This window comes from Drosophila virilis, chromosome 5, assembly GCF_030788295.1.
Source record: "Drosophila virilis strain 15010-1051.87 chromosome 5, Dvir_AGI_RSII-ME, whole genome shotgun sequence".
NCBI lineage: Eukaryota > Metazoa > Arthropoda > Insecta > Diptera > Drosophilidae > Drosophila > Drosophila virilis.
This window is the reverse complement of record NC_091547.1, coordinates 17016710-17030505: the sequence shown is the minus strand read 5'-3', so window position 1 is coordinate 17030505 and position 13796 is coordinate 17016710. Positions and strand designations below refer to the sequence as shown.

At 35.5% G+C, this 13796-nt stretch overlaps 1 protein-coding gene across 3 annotated transcripts in view; it reads left to right on the top strand.

The window, feature by feature from the left end:
• Positions 1-1085: 1085 nt before the first annotated feature.
• The window catches only part of pdm3 (pou domain motif 3), a 94430-nt gene continuing 81719 nt past the window's right edge, over positions 1086-13796 (top strand). For all 3 annotated transcript variants that reach the window (XM_032437052.2, XM_032437051.2, XM_032437050.2), the window contains exon 1: positions 1086-1760. The gene's annotated coding sequence lies outside the window, so the exon portion shown is untranslated. The remainder of the gene's footprint in view (positions 1761-13796) is intronic.

The following is a 13796-nucleotide window of genomic DNA, read 5'->3' as shown; positions in this document are numbered from 1 at the left end:
ATAAACTGACAAGCAAATCCCAATTGGGAAATACATAGGCTTAATTCCCAGTACAAATCATACAAAAGGGATATGCAATATTTGTATCATTTCCAGTGTAAACCTGAAAACATTTTGGAACTAGAAAAAATTTAATTTGGAAATAAGAATTAGAATTCGCCAAGCACACGCGCTGCTCCCACACCTCAGGCAAAACTCACTGGTAATCAATGCATGCCCACTTCCAATGCCCGCCGCCACATGTGCCCCTTTACGAGTGCCGGCCAAAAGAGTTGAGAAGCAACAGTAATTGCTCAAAATTTGCGCTCACATTGCACGCGCGTTTACTCTCTGTGCTCCCACATGCGCTCGCACTCACTCTTTCGAGTTTTCTCTGTCTCGTTCAGTCTGGGGGGCCGGAGCTTCGTCAAGTGTGCACTTCTCCTGCGCCGAAAACAGTTATAAATGCTGCCCACGTCGCAGTCGCTGTTGCAGTCGCCGCTGCAGTTGTCGTTGGCAGCAGCAGCGCTCATTTGTGCGCTTAATGACGTCATTATTTTTATTTTAACAACACTCGGCAGCGGGCGGAGCAGCGAGGCAGTAAAATACGACGACGAGTGCGAGCATTTCAATGGTGCATGTTGTGTGTGCGCTGCTCCTGCGCAGTCAACGGCGCTGCTGACGTTGCTCGCGTTTTGTTTCACATATTAGCTGAGACAAGACCACAGGCCAACCAGCCACCCCCTCTCACCCACTCAAACAACCACTCGCTGCTTGCGTCGACGTCGCTTTGACTATGTCTGGTTTTTCGCTCTCGCTCGCGCTCTCTGTCTTTCCCTCTCGCTCTCTCTCTGTTGTGTCTCGCTCGCTTGCTCCTCCAGAGGCTTGGGCCATTTGCTTCGGCTTCGGCAACGGCTTCGGCAACATTTTTGTTTGCTCGTGTTTGTCGTAAGTCGTCGTTGTCGTTCTCGTTGTCGTCGTCGTCGTCGTCGCCGTCATCGTCATCGTTGTAGTTGTCGTGGTCTGTTGCTGTTGTTGCTGTTGTTGTGGCCGCGCTTTGCTACTTATGTTGATGATTGTTGGGGGTCCAAGCGCCGTTTGTGCGCCACACGTTCATTCAGTCTGTGGACGACTTTGCGCCTGTACGTACCACTCACGCACCGTTACGCTGCTGAGCGCGCACAAGCACACACCCGAACAGTCGAACGCGCACACACACAGAAAGCAACGCGTGTGCATTTTTGCATTCCATTGCCGGCGTGTGCCAGGCAGCAACATTTCACAGCTGCAACACTGCAACTGCAACTGCAACTGCAACAGCAGTCTGCAACTGCAGTGCGCAACCTGAGCAAAAGTATTCCAAAGATTTCGCGCGCGCTTATCTCAAGAAATCGTCGCGTGTGGCTCAGCAACAAACCAACAAACCAACAAACCAACAAACAAACAAACAGCAACAACAACTATAAACTGCAACTGCAACTGCAGCATCTTAGTGTGTGTCTGTGTGGGTGTGATTTACAAAGTGCATCAAAATATTCAATTAATTACTCTCAATTCCTGTCCGATCGTTTCGCAGAAAGTGTTTCTCGTTTTTGGTGCAATTCTCAATAAAATCTCAAACAAATAAATACAAAAATATCTCAATTAACGCTAAAGAAAAGCAGTGAAAACGCAAACAAAAACAAAACAAATAAGAAAAGCTGCGAGTTTCGACACAAATCTGAAAAACTAAAGAGCTCAAGGAAATTCCCAATTTGCTGCTTTGATTCTACAAAAAGACGGTAATTAACATAAAATACTCTGATTAAATACTTGAATATGCAGCAATTGTTTAAATATGAAATTTAACACTGAATCTGAAACTTTGAAAATAAATAACTTACACATTGCTCATAGAACGAATTGGAATTTTTGGTAAAAATTATAAAATCCTCAATGTTAAAGATCAGTTCTTAGTTCGAATCTTATTTAAAGCTGACAACAAATTAAGTAAACTTAATTTTTGAAAATAATGCATTAGGATATTTGTTGAAAATTGAAAATTGGAAATGTTTAAAGATCAGTTCCTTGATTTGATCTAATTTTCAAGAGAGCAATTTTTTATTATGATAAATTTTTTATGGAATAAGTTGAAAAATCTTTTAGGATAAAGATAAGTTCTTAGATTGAAACTAATTTTAAAAAAAGAATACAAAATTAAGTGTGTTAAATACCTTAAAGATTTCATTATAATATTTAGTTGAATTTCAAAAATCATAAAAGTTAAAGAAATTTACTTTTGGAGAGCTTGTAAGATCTATTTAACTTGATTCAAATTAAATAGTAATTTATTTAAATTGGAATTTCCAATTGAGGTCTCTGCCTATCAGTTACAAGATATATATTTAATAAATTCAAGTAATTAATTATATAATTTATTTATTAATTTGTTTTTATTATTAACTCTTTATTTGATAATTGTTTTAAATTTTTGGAACTGGTTCACGAATATCCTCAAATAGCTCCGAACTGTAAAAAAATGTCTCTTGAAATGAAATTTAATATATATAATTAAGTTTTACACGTTAGGTTACTATAAAAAAATATATTTCAATTTATTATTTTCACTTAACGGCTACTTTTGTTGAGTACATTCAGATTTGCTTCCCGAATATGAACTGATTTATCTAACTGTTGCGGTCGCTTAGCAAACTTCGCTTTGAGAGAGTTTGAGTCAAAATTGAGTGAAGTTTGAGCTGCGTCAGCAATTATGCGTGGGATAGTACTCTGATGGGAACATTGACAGTGGCGTGATATTTAGGGTGAATTGTTTATGTCTACCAAAGGGGGACAGTTTGATCTTGACCAATGTCGATGTTATCACCAGGCTCTTTGTTTACAATATTAGAAATGTTTATAATTGTGCTTATGCTTATGTGCTAAGTTATGTTAAAGGGTGGGTGCGACTATGGATATGTCACTCCCCCAACCATTAGAAAAGTGCCTGTCCTCAGGTGTTTAAGTTTGGATATAGTGTAACATTTTCTTCTTTTACAATTGGTATATCTCCTATTATTGTAGGTGTTTCTTCTACTTTGGGTTTTTTATATTTTATAATTAATTTCTTAGGTATGCTTTTGAACTTATATGTCAAATACAGTGTTAAACTTATTAATATGATTACAAATATGGTTATTGTAATTATCTGGAATACATTGTTAAATTTTGTATGTGCATTTATAATTTGTTTCGTTTGTACAAACGAAAGTGGTTCTAATTTTATAACATCATTGCTTACGTAAATGCTTTGAGTATAATCTAACATATTGTTTGAAATTGAAATTTCATTAATTTGCAATGAACAATTAAAGATTTTTATTATATTGTTTCCTTCTATTGTTATTTCGTTATTTATACAATTATGGTTTAATATAGTTTTTGGTAAATTCCAAGTTAAAATTATATTTGGTTCTATGTAGTTGATTTGAAAATTTTGCAAAATTTTAGTATAACTACATTCTGATGTTATTTGGTTTAAAATTCCTGTTAAACATTCATTATTAATTAATTTTTTTGTTTCTCTGCTATAAACTTTTTTATCTTGGGTAAAATATTTTTCATGAGCTATTTCTGTCAAAATATTATTATTTTCATCCGGGTATGGAATTATTTCGAATACCGGGCTTTTTATTATTTCTCGAGGAATATGGGATATTATCAGTATTTCGTTTGTATCTGATTTAAACCAAGTGGAAGTTTTTGTATTCAACAATTTCTCAGAATTAACATGCAACAAATAGTCATGTTTTAGTAATTTTGGGTTAAAAATTCCTAATCTTGTGAGCTGCATTCCCATCTCAATGTCTTCTATATATTCTGTAAAGTGTTGTAAGTTAAATATAAGGATATCTAATTTCTTTCCTTTTTGTTTCTCTTGATCTAGTTCGTTCATGATTTCTATTCCTTTGTTTATAGCTTCTATTATATAATTTAATTCGTTAACCTGGACGCTGTTTTCTGCTAAGTTGCTTATTTTTTGTTCAATTTCTGCTTTGTCTTCTTGATCTAATGTTCCAAATAAGTATTTATATGCTGTTCCTACTATGTTAACTAAACCTCTTTTGCTGCGTTTGGCTATTTTTAAGCCGTTTATTTCTCTGTTTAATTTTTCTACTAGGTATTCGATTTGTATAAGGTTATTGAATTCTTTACTTTGTTCAATTAAATTGTTAAAAGTTTCTTCGGTTTTTGTTATATTAACCGTTAAACAGTGGAATTCGTAATCTGTCGGAATGTCTATGGTTCCTGTTTTAAATATGAGATATCCGTTATGGGCTTTGATAGGATTAATTTCAATACTCTGTGCATTTATATAGTTTACAGTTATTGATAGTAATATTATAATAATTAATTTAAGCTGGTGCTTGTATGTTTTGATCGCTGTCTGTTGTTGACCTGTAATTGTTATATTTGCTTTGATTAGTCTTCTTTTTCTTTTTGAATTTGGTTTTGTAATGTGTTATTTTCCTGCCTCTGTTAGTTTCCTCAAAATGTTTGTCGTCGATTTGTCTTAGTTCTCCTGTTTTCTTGAACGGGGTTGTCGTCTTTGATTTAACTAACGGTGAGTGTTTGTATCTAGTGTCAATTTCATAATTTGTTCGTTTTTTGTTGAGGTTATTTATTAGTTTTTCTTTATTAGCTTGAGTGTCATACTCTGGTGTACCTGCATATATGAATATGTCCGCTGGTGTTCTGTTAGTCGTTTTGTGCTTTGTTTTATGATTGTACGTGTAGAGTATAGTTTCAAATTTTGTAAGTTTATTTTCGACGTCTGAGTCGCTGTTAATGATTCTTAGTTTTTCGTTAACTGTCTTATGAAATCGTTCTACGTCGGATATACCATTTTTACTAGTGGTTATATTAATATTTACTGCTTCTGATTTTAGCCATAATTGTAAAGCTGTGCACATAAAAGCTGAGTCTTTGTCTGCCTTTATTTCGATGGGTTTACCCATTTGGTTGAACACTTGTAATATAGCTCGTTTGGTTTCTAGCCAGTCTCTACTTTTTATTTCTATTAATGATGCAAATTTTGAATAGATATCAATGCAAGATAAAAATTGTTTATCTCCTACTATGTAAAAATCCATTACATATTTTTCTCGGATATTAGCGATTTCCGGAGTTATTTCGAAAGTTAATTTTGTATCTCTGTGTTCTGTTTTTGCGATGTTGCAAATCTCACATTCATTTATTAGATTTTGAATTAAATTTTGATAATCTGGGAAATAGTGGGTTTCTTTGAACCAATTGATAGTTTTTTCAATTCCTGGATGTAATAATTCTTTGTGCTTTTTTAATATTAATTCTTTGAATTCTGCGTATGTTTGAAGGTCTATTAATTTTGTACTAGTTTTCATTGCCTTTGTTGAATTATTTGGACTTATTATTTCTAAGTAGGCTTCTTGAAAAATTGGAAAATCTGCTTCGTTGTGGAAGTATAGCACACTTTTCTTTGTGCATAAGTATTCTTTTATTAATTCTTTGGCATGCGTATTAGTCATGTCTTTGTACGTAATTTTTATGTTGGTTTTGTGAAAGTAATTCGTAACTTTTGTTTCGTTCTCGGTTCCTTTTTCAAATTCTATTTGTCGATTATAATAATTAAGTGGTCTTTCTGTGATTTGTAAATGGTTACTGTTGTCTTCTTGAGCACTATGTATTGTTGCTCTTGTGCTAATTGTATCTTCGCCTAAGAAGTTTTCGTTTAATTGAATTCTGGACAGAGCATCTGCCACATAATTTTCTTTTCCTGGGACGTATTTAATTTGGAAATCAAACTCATTTAGCTTGATCTTCCACCTTTGTAATTTCATGTTAGGTTCTTTCATATTATTTAACCAGACGAGTGGTCTGTGATCACTAAGGATTTGAAATTGTCGACCAAAGAGATAGGACCTAAAGTATTTAGTGGCCCAAACGATTGCTAATAATTCTTTTTCAATCGTTGAATAATTTAACTCATGCTCGTTGAGAGTTCTACTTGCATAGCATATAGGCTTATGCTCTTGCGAAAGGACGGCCCCTATTGCCATATTACTCGCGTCTGTAGTTAATGAAAATGGTTTTTCGAAGTTAGGGTATATTAAAATTGGGTCGGATGTTATGAGTACTTTTAGCTTTTCAAACGCTAGTTCGTAGTCTCTGTCTTTTATATTGATTTTTGCTCCCTTTTTTAATTTAAGTGTTAATGGTTTTACTATATTAGCGAAATTTGGTATAAATTTCCTATAGAAACCACATAATCCTAGAAATGACTTAATTTCTTTTGGGGTTTTTGGAATTGGGAATTTGACAATTGCTTGTATCTTGTTGGGATTTGGTTTTATACCCTCAGTTGTGATGATGTGACCGAGAAATTCAGTTTCTTTTCTCATAAACTCGCATTTATCCAACTGTAGTTTTAAGTTAGCTTCTCTAAGCTTCTTAAATACCTTTTGTAGCGACAAAATGTGTTCCTCCAATGAAGTGGAAAAAATAATAATGTCGTCTAAGTAGACCAGACAATCTTTAAAAATTAAATCTTCTAAGAGATTGTTCATACAACGTTGGAACGTTGCAGGTGCATTCTTAAGACCAAATGGCATGCGAGTGTACTCGTAATGGCCATGTTTAGTCGAAAATGCGGTCTTGGGAATTGAACCAGGATCCATTTGGATTTGGTGGAAGCCTTTGGCTAGATCAATGGTTGTGAAATATTGACATTTTCCAAGTTTGTCTAATATTTCATCCATGATCGGGATAGGGTATTTATCATTAATAGTTAGTTCATTGAGATTGCGGTAATCTATGACTAACCGGAACTTTTGCTTTCCAGATGCATCGTTTTTCTTTGGAACGATTATTACTGGTGAGCAGTAAGGGGATTTGGATTTACGTATGATATTTTGTTTTATCATATCGCTTATTTGTTTATTTACTTCCTCATCGTATATTTGAGGATATTTGTATGGACGCTTGTAAATTGGGTCCTCATGTTTTGTTAGAATTTTGTGTTTAATTGTACTAGTGAAAGTCAAATTGTCACCTTCATGGTACTGGATATCACGAAATTCATGTAAAACTTTTTTTATTTTTTCTTTTTCTTCTGAGTTTAGGTGCTCTAGCCTAAACTCATTGTTTTCTATTAATTCATTATTAATAGCGAAGTTAAATGGTCTGTCCTCTGTTGAGGGTGGATCAAGGCACTCTTGTGCGGTCATGTCCTCTTCGACCTCTTCGTCGTTATATCTAAAACAAAAGTTAAATTCTCCTAAGGTTACGGATCCTTGTGCATAGTCTATTTTTGCTTGACATGCCTCAAGGTATTCTCTCCCAATCAGAACATCATAATGCTCTGAGAAGTCGTGAATATAGAATTTTTGTTTGCTCGGACAAATTTTGCTTGCTCCTAAGCGTATACTTTGTTTTAATTCAATAACACCATTTATGGTGTGAACCTTTAATGTTTCGTTGTAAACTGGAAAATTTAAGCGGTTTGTTTTCATTAGATTTATGGTTGAACCTGTGTCGATGACACATTTTAGAACTTCGTCATTCATAATCAATTTTATGAATGGATTTCTTCTGTTTGTTCCGAGGCTTGCTGATGAAAATTTTCGGATGTATCCATTTTCATCTGCCCACTGTTACTATCTCTTTGACGTTTAGTCGGAGGGTTTGGTGCATTCAAGCGTGAATGGGACTGATTTTGGTAGTTTAAGGGATTTTGGTATCTACCTTGACTTAATTTCTGTTGGAACTCGTGGTGAGCTTTCTGATTGTCTTCGGACTTACTGTGCTGTTTATTTTGTGCGTGATAACTCTGATTTGTGTTGGAATAACCACTTGAAATGGTGGTTGGGTTAGCATTTTGCTGATAATTTCCCATGTTCCTACGATTGTTATTTGGATTTCCCTGAACATTATTATTTTTAGGTTTTTCAGTAACGCTATTTTCATATAATCCCTCTCTTTGAGCTACTTGCTTTAGTTTTTGTGTCGACGTAATGTCGTGTCTGGCTAACATCATGAAAAGCCTATCTGGTAATTTTTTTGTAATAACATCTTTGATTGTGTTATTCATAGCATTTGTATAAAGGGTTGTATTGCTAGGTATATTTTCTAGTGCTAACTTATTTAATATAACAAAAGATTTATTCTCGAGCTCCTCGATGAACTTACGGACGTTTCCTTGGTAATTCGTGTTGTATAAGCGTCGAAGGAGTTCTTCAAATGGTGTCTGCACTTTGTATTCTTCAATCAATGCGTTTCTCAGCTCCTGCCAAGTGTTGGCTGCTGTCCTTTGTGATATTCTCTGAGCATCTCCTGTGACTTGCAATTCGATGGCTCCGTATAAGATGCTATGTTGTCTAACATCTCGGGTTGGATACAGGTGTAGGATGTAATCTATCCTTTTAATGAAGGCGTTTAGTTGATCCGTTGATCCGTCAAAGCTTGGCACCTGTCTAAGTTGTGAAAGGGCCTGGTTGAGGTGTTGTTCTGATAATTCCATTGTCATCTTGGTGTAATACACTTTTTTTTGAATAGTTTTGAGTTTGTAGGTTTGAACTTTATTGTTCTTTGATTTTGCACTTTTATTTTAGGTTAAAGTTTGTGATGGATTATTGGTTAAATGTTTTTTTTTTTTTGTGTGTGTGTCTTAAAAAGACTCAGTAATAACGTATTGCAGGGATCAAACGATATGCAAAGCCAGTCGTTATTAACTGTAGTAGCTTTATTGCCCAAAGGGTCAATATTATTAAGCTACTAGTGACCCGAAGGTTCTTGTGCGGATACGTATTCGAGAAAATTTTTATTACACTCCGACAACACTTTCGGTCGCGATTGTGCGTTAGATCTGGGAATTAATTATCCTTTAGCGATCTTTAATTTTTCCCGACGTATCCTACCGGCTGCGCCAATTAAGTTTTACACGTTAGGTTACTATAAAAAAATATATTTCAATTTATTATTTTCACTTAACGGCTACTTTTGTTGAGTACATTCAGATTTGCTTCCCGAATATGAACTGATTTATCTAACTGTTGCGGTCGCTTAGCAAACTTCGCTTTGAGAGAGTTTGAGTCAAAATTGAGTGAAGTTTGAGCTGCGTCAGCAATTATGCGTGGGATAGTACTCTGATGGGAACATTGACAGTGGCGTGATATTTAGGGTGAATTGTTTATGTCTACCAAAGGGGGACAGTTTGATCTTGACCAATGTCGATGTTATCACCAGGCTCTTTGTTTACAATATTAGAAATGTTTATAATTGTGCTTATGCTTATGTGCTAAGTTATGTTAAAGGGTGGGTGCGACTATGGATATGTCACTATATATATATTAGAAATTGAGACGCGGCAGTTCTGATTGGGTTAGACGATTCGCTGTGTTTCATCTGTTTCCAAGTGGTTCATGAATGCAATTTTTTGTTAATATTTGCATTCATTATATGAGAATTCGCGTTCATTAGCTTAACAATATAATTTCAAATATGTAATAGCTATTTTATCTTGCCCTCCAACTAATCCAACTCTTGTTTTTGGCTGTCCATTTAACTCGAGTGTCAGCGTGTATTGCTTGGGCAACTTCCTTGGCTAATTGCAGTTGAATCAATGAGCAGCTCTTAAAAAATCATTAGTGTCAGACTTATGGCGTGTATTTTCACAGGCAACTAAATTTGCATCTAACGCACTTTAAGAACTGCAGCCAAATGCAAGATTTATGCAAATCTTGGCCTTGACATCGTAAGGCAGTAATACAATAAATTGATGTGATTTTTATGCAATGAGATAAAAGCGTTAATAGCATTAATTAAGCATAATTTTCAAGAAAATAAATTGCAGCAGCGGCAGCATTATTAACGCTCCAGTGCAATGCGTTTGGGGCACAAAATGATGCAAGAATATGTTGCTGCAGCTGCGCGAACTCCCCAACCCCGTTTGCCATTTGTTTTGAGCACGAAAATAGACGCGACCATCTAATAATAAAAGTAAATACAATAAATAATAATAAAGCAGGCAGCCAAACTAAACTAATCATATGTTTAGCGACGGACGCAGCGCTGCCAATTTGCAACAATGAGCCGCTCAAATGTATCTGTGAGATACTAAAATAAAAATGCTGACAACAAAAAACCAAACGCAACTCTACACATAAATAGTTTAATGTGCTAAGCCTTGCAAATGATGCGACCCCACGAAAAAAAAAAAAATAAATAAAATAAAATAAAATAGATATCTAAATATTACAATTGCCATTTGAATGAGTCGCGGACGTTTTGCAAAATACGCGCGCGCCGTTCGCTTGTAAAATGTATCTGCCAGATACAATAAGCAGCAATTCACAACAACAACAACAACAACAACAATGGCATTAGTAATAATCAGTTTCATTTGGCAGTCGCCGGCAACCTGCGCGTTACATTTTTTTCCCAGTGTGCCCAAGCTCCACAAATTATCGTTTGCATTTGTATCTGTATCTGTATCTGTATCTGTGTCTGTATCTGTAACTGGCTACAAAGTATCTATAGGGTATGCGCTCGACTCGAGCACTCCGCTTGCGTTTTTTGCATTGTTCGCGGCTGCCGCTTGGCTCGTTCATTTAATTAAATATAATTAGCTGCATTAATTGCAAATTAATACAGAGTTTAGTTTGCATTGTTGCCCAGTGAGGGGGGTGGGGGGGGGGGGGGGGGGGGGGGGGGGGGGGGGGGGGGGGGGGGGCGTGTGGGGCAGATCGGGCTCGGGCTGCAACTCGTTTTCCACGGCTAGTTATCGCGTAATTATTTAGTTGGCCCGACTATTTAGAGATTCGTAGCACATAAATTTATGCGCCAGCCGCTTGAAAATTACATCCCAATGACACTCGGCGGAACCTAATTTTATTTCGCATTTTCGCTTTTCTCAATTCTTGAGCATTTGCATTTAATGAGTTTATCATTTTTTTTTTTTTTTTTGCACGCTAATTAAGCGATTCGCTTCTTCTTTTTTTTTAACAACGATTTCACAGCAGTTTTTTTTCCTCTTTGATTATTTTGTTGCATTTTTCAGTTGAACTGGAAAAGATCGAGGGTAAAAAGCCGTCGGTGCAGCAGAGAGTAATTCTAAAGGTTGTTAGCCAAATAAATACAAATATAAATTGATTTTGAGCCAATTTCATATTTTACTCTAGAAGACAGATTGATAAATGAACAGATAGGAAGATAAGTAAATAAAGACCTAAAAAGATAGATAAAAAAAATAGATAGATAGATAGATAGAAATCGAAGTAATGTTCAGGAAAGTTTAAAGCTTAAACATTATTCGCATTAAGACATCTTTTATATTCATATAGATTATTTTAATATAAATATTAAACATGTGATATACATATTTATATTTAAGTAGTATCCATTTGTATAAAAAACTTAGAAAGCAGCGAGAAGGTCAGAATATCCCCAGCACACCGAACACGTCGCACTCTTATAAACATTTCCCACTTTCAGATATGTGAGCTTGATGAAAATATCTTTAAGAAGAGATCCAGAATATATATACTTCTACTGCATGACACATTTCATGACAAAATTGTAATACCCTCGGCAAGGGTATAGAAAGACACCCGACAACCGACGACAATATAAACAATTTGTGTTTTATATTGTGTTTGACTAAACCGAAGGTTGCGGGCTCGATGATCGCGTAATATACGTACATATATTTGTGTGCCGAAATATTTGTGGCCAGAATGTGATGTGCATTCACCGTAAATGCAACTGCACATACGTATAGCCTGATTAAAGCATTTTTCAAAGATATTTTAATGATATTGCGCATCATCAGCGAAATCCATTAAAGTCGTGTGTCCGAATGTTCGCCTGTTGCTGCAGCTCGCCCAGTTTGAATGCATAAATTGCAGCACGAAAAATTACAAAGCTAAGAAAACCAACAATTATTAGATATTAAATTAAAATTAAAAGTTGGTGTTTTTTTTTGTTGTTGCTGCTGCTGCTTTTTTTTATGACAAACGGATGACGAACGCATAAAAATGCTGCAAGTGCGGCACAAGAAACGGCTACGAAAATCAGCAAACAGGCAGCAGACATTAAAAATAACCAAAAGCCAGCGGCAATTGCGATCCCCCTGCCCCTTCCGCCCCTGGACAACTGTGGTGTCGTCGGCTACCGCCTCATCCGGCGTCACGTTGTCACATTAAGTAGGCAAATCGTAAAAGCCGCCAACAACAAAATAAAAGACAGCAGCAAGTAGGGGTAGAAGCAGAAGAAAAAGTGCGTAATTATGTGCAGATATTTTGGCGTGCAGCTGGCTAAAACCGCCCACCGGCTAATGAGCTGCAACTCCGCCCTCCCCCCGACTCCCCTGCCAGGCCAGCTGCATGCGTGCAGCTTGAGATCTGCCGAAACATGTAACTCAACCTGGCCAAGTGCACAGAGGGTCTTGAGATTAAACAAAATTATAAAGAATAATTACTGCTCGTAAATGCATGCAAAAGGAAGAGTCGGAGCAGGAGTCGGAGTCGGAATCGGAGCAGGAGCATCTTGAAAGGATTTTCGGCTTTTGATGTGCGGCCAATTTACAAGTTGGAAGTTTTTTATGCTTGCAGTTTTATTACGGGTTTGTGGGCGGCGCCCAGCAAATGCGTTTTTGCCAGCATTTCAATTGTGAAGAGAAAACCGTACGCAAAACAGGCTAAAAATGTAATTAAAGTATATTTGAAAAGGAAGAAACAGAAGTTAATTTAATTTGCATTTTTTTCATAATTGCGTTTTTTAATGGCCTGGAATAAAAGATTTATTGCGTTGGGAATCGAGTTGATGGAATAGTCAGGGTAGAAGCAAGGAATTCTTCTTCTTTTACTAATCCTACTTCACAAAATATATCCATGAATATATCTTTTTTGAAAGTAAGTTATTTCTAATCTTTAAGTATTCCACCATAAACACAACACATGCATCTTTTACTCGCCAACTGCTATTTTAACAATATGCAAACTTCCAAAATTCACTCTTATCTATAATATTATAGGAATAATATATAGGAATATCAGGTCTTTCAGACTATTCTTATTATTATTTTTATTATGGAAACATGTTTTTTAACAATGATATTAAAGATATGTACAGTATGTCACAGTTTTTTGACCAAGTAAATAACTTTAGAAAGGCATACAAATTAAACTTAAAACGATTTGAAAATTTAATTAATTAAATAAATTTAATAATTAATAAATAATTAATACATTTAATAATTAAATGCAGGTTGTTAGTCTGTTGCTTCCAATTGCCAAATAAAACTAAGTTAGTTTTTTTTTTTAATTTCTTATTTTATAACCCAAAAAAACAACAAATGCAAGCGAAGACAATTGATACGAGCAATTGATCCGTTATCTTACGATAACGTATGTATGTATGTATGTACGTATGTATGTATGTATGCATGTTCTTATGTATGTATGTATGTAATTGAGCTGAATTTTGAGAGCAGCTTTTGCAGTAAACTGTATTTAGGGAAGTGGAAACTAATTGAAATAAGCTGACTCGACTCTAAATCTAATCAAGAATATAGTCTGATTAATCATATAATGAGAAATTTGTGTATATTGCATTTTTCATCCGCATATAATTATTTGTACACCTTAGCTACATAAGGTATCGACGATTTCGAAGACTTGTTTTGCATTGCATATTCCTGAGTAACTCAGTGGAGCTCATATAACGGTTAAGTTGTTAATTAAGTTGAGCCTTTGTTAATCGTACGATTCACTAGTACGATGCCACAAGTCTGGGGCAAGTGCCTC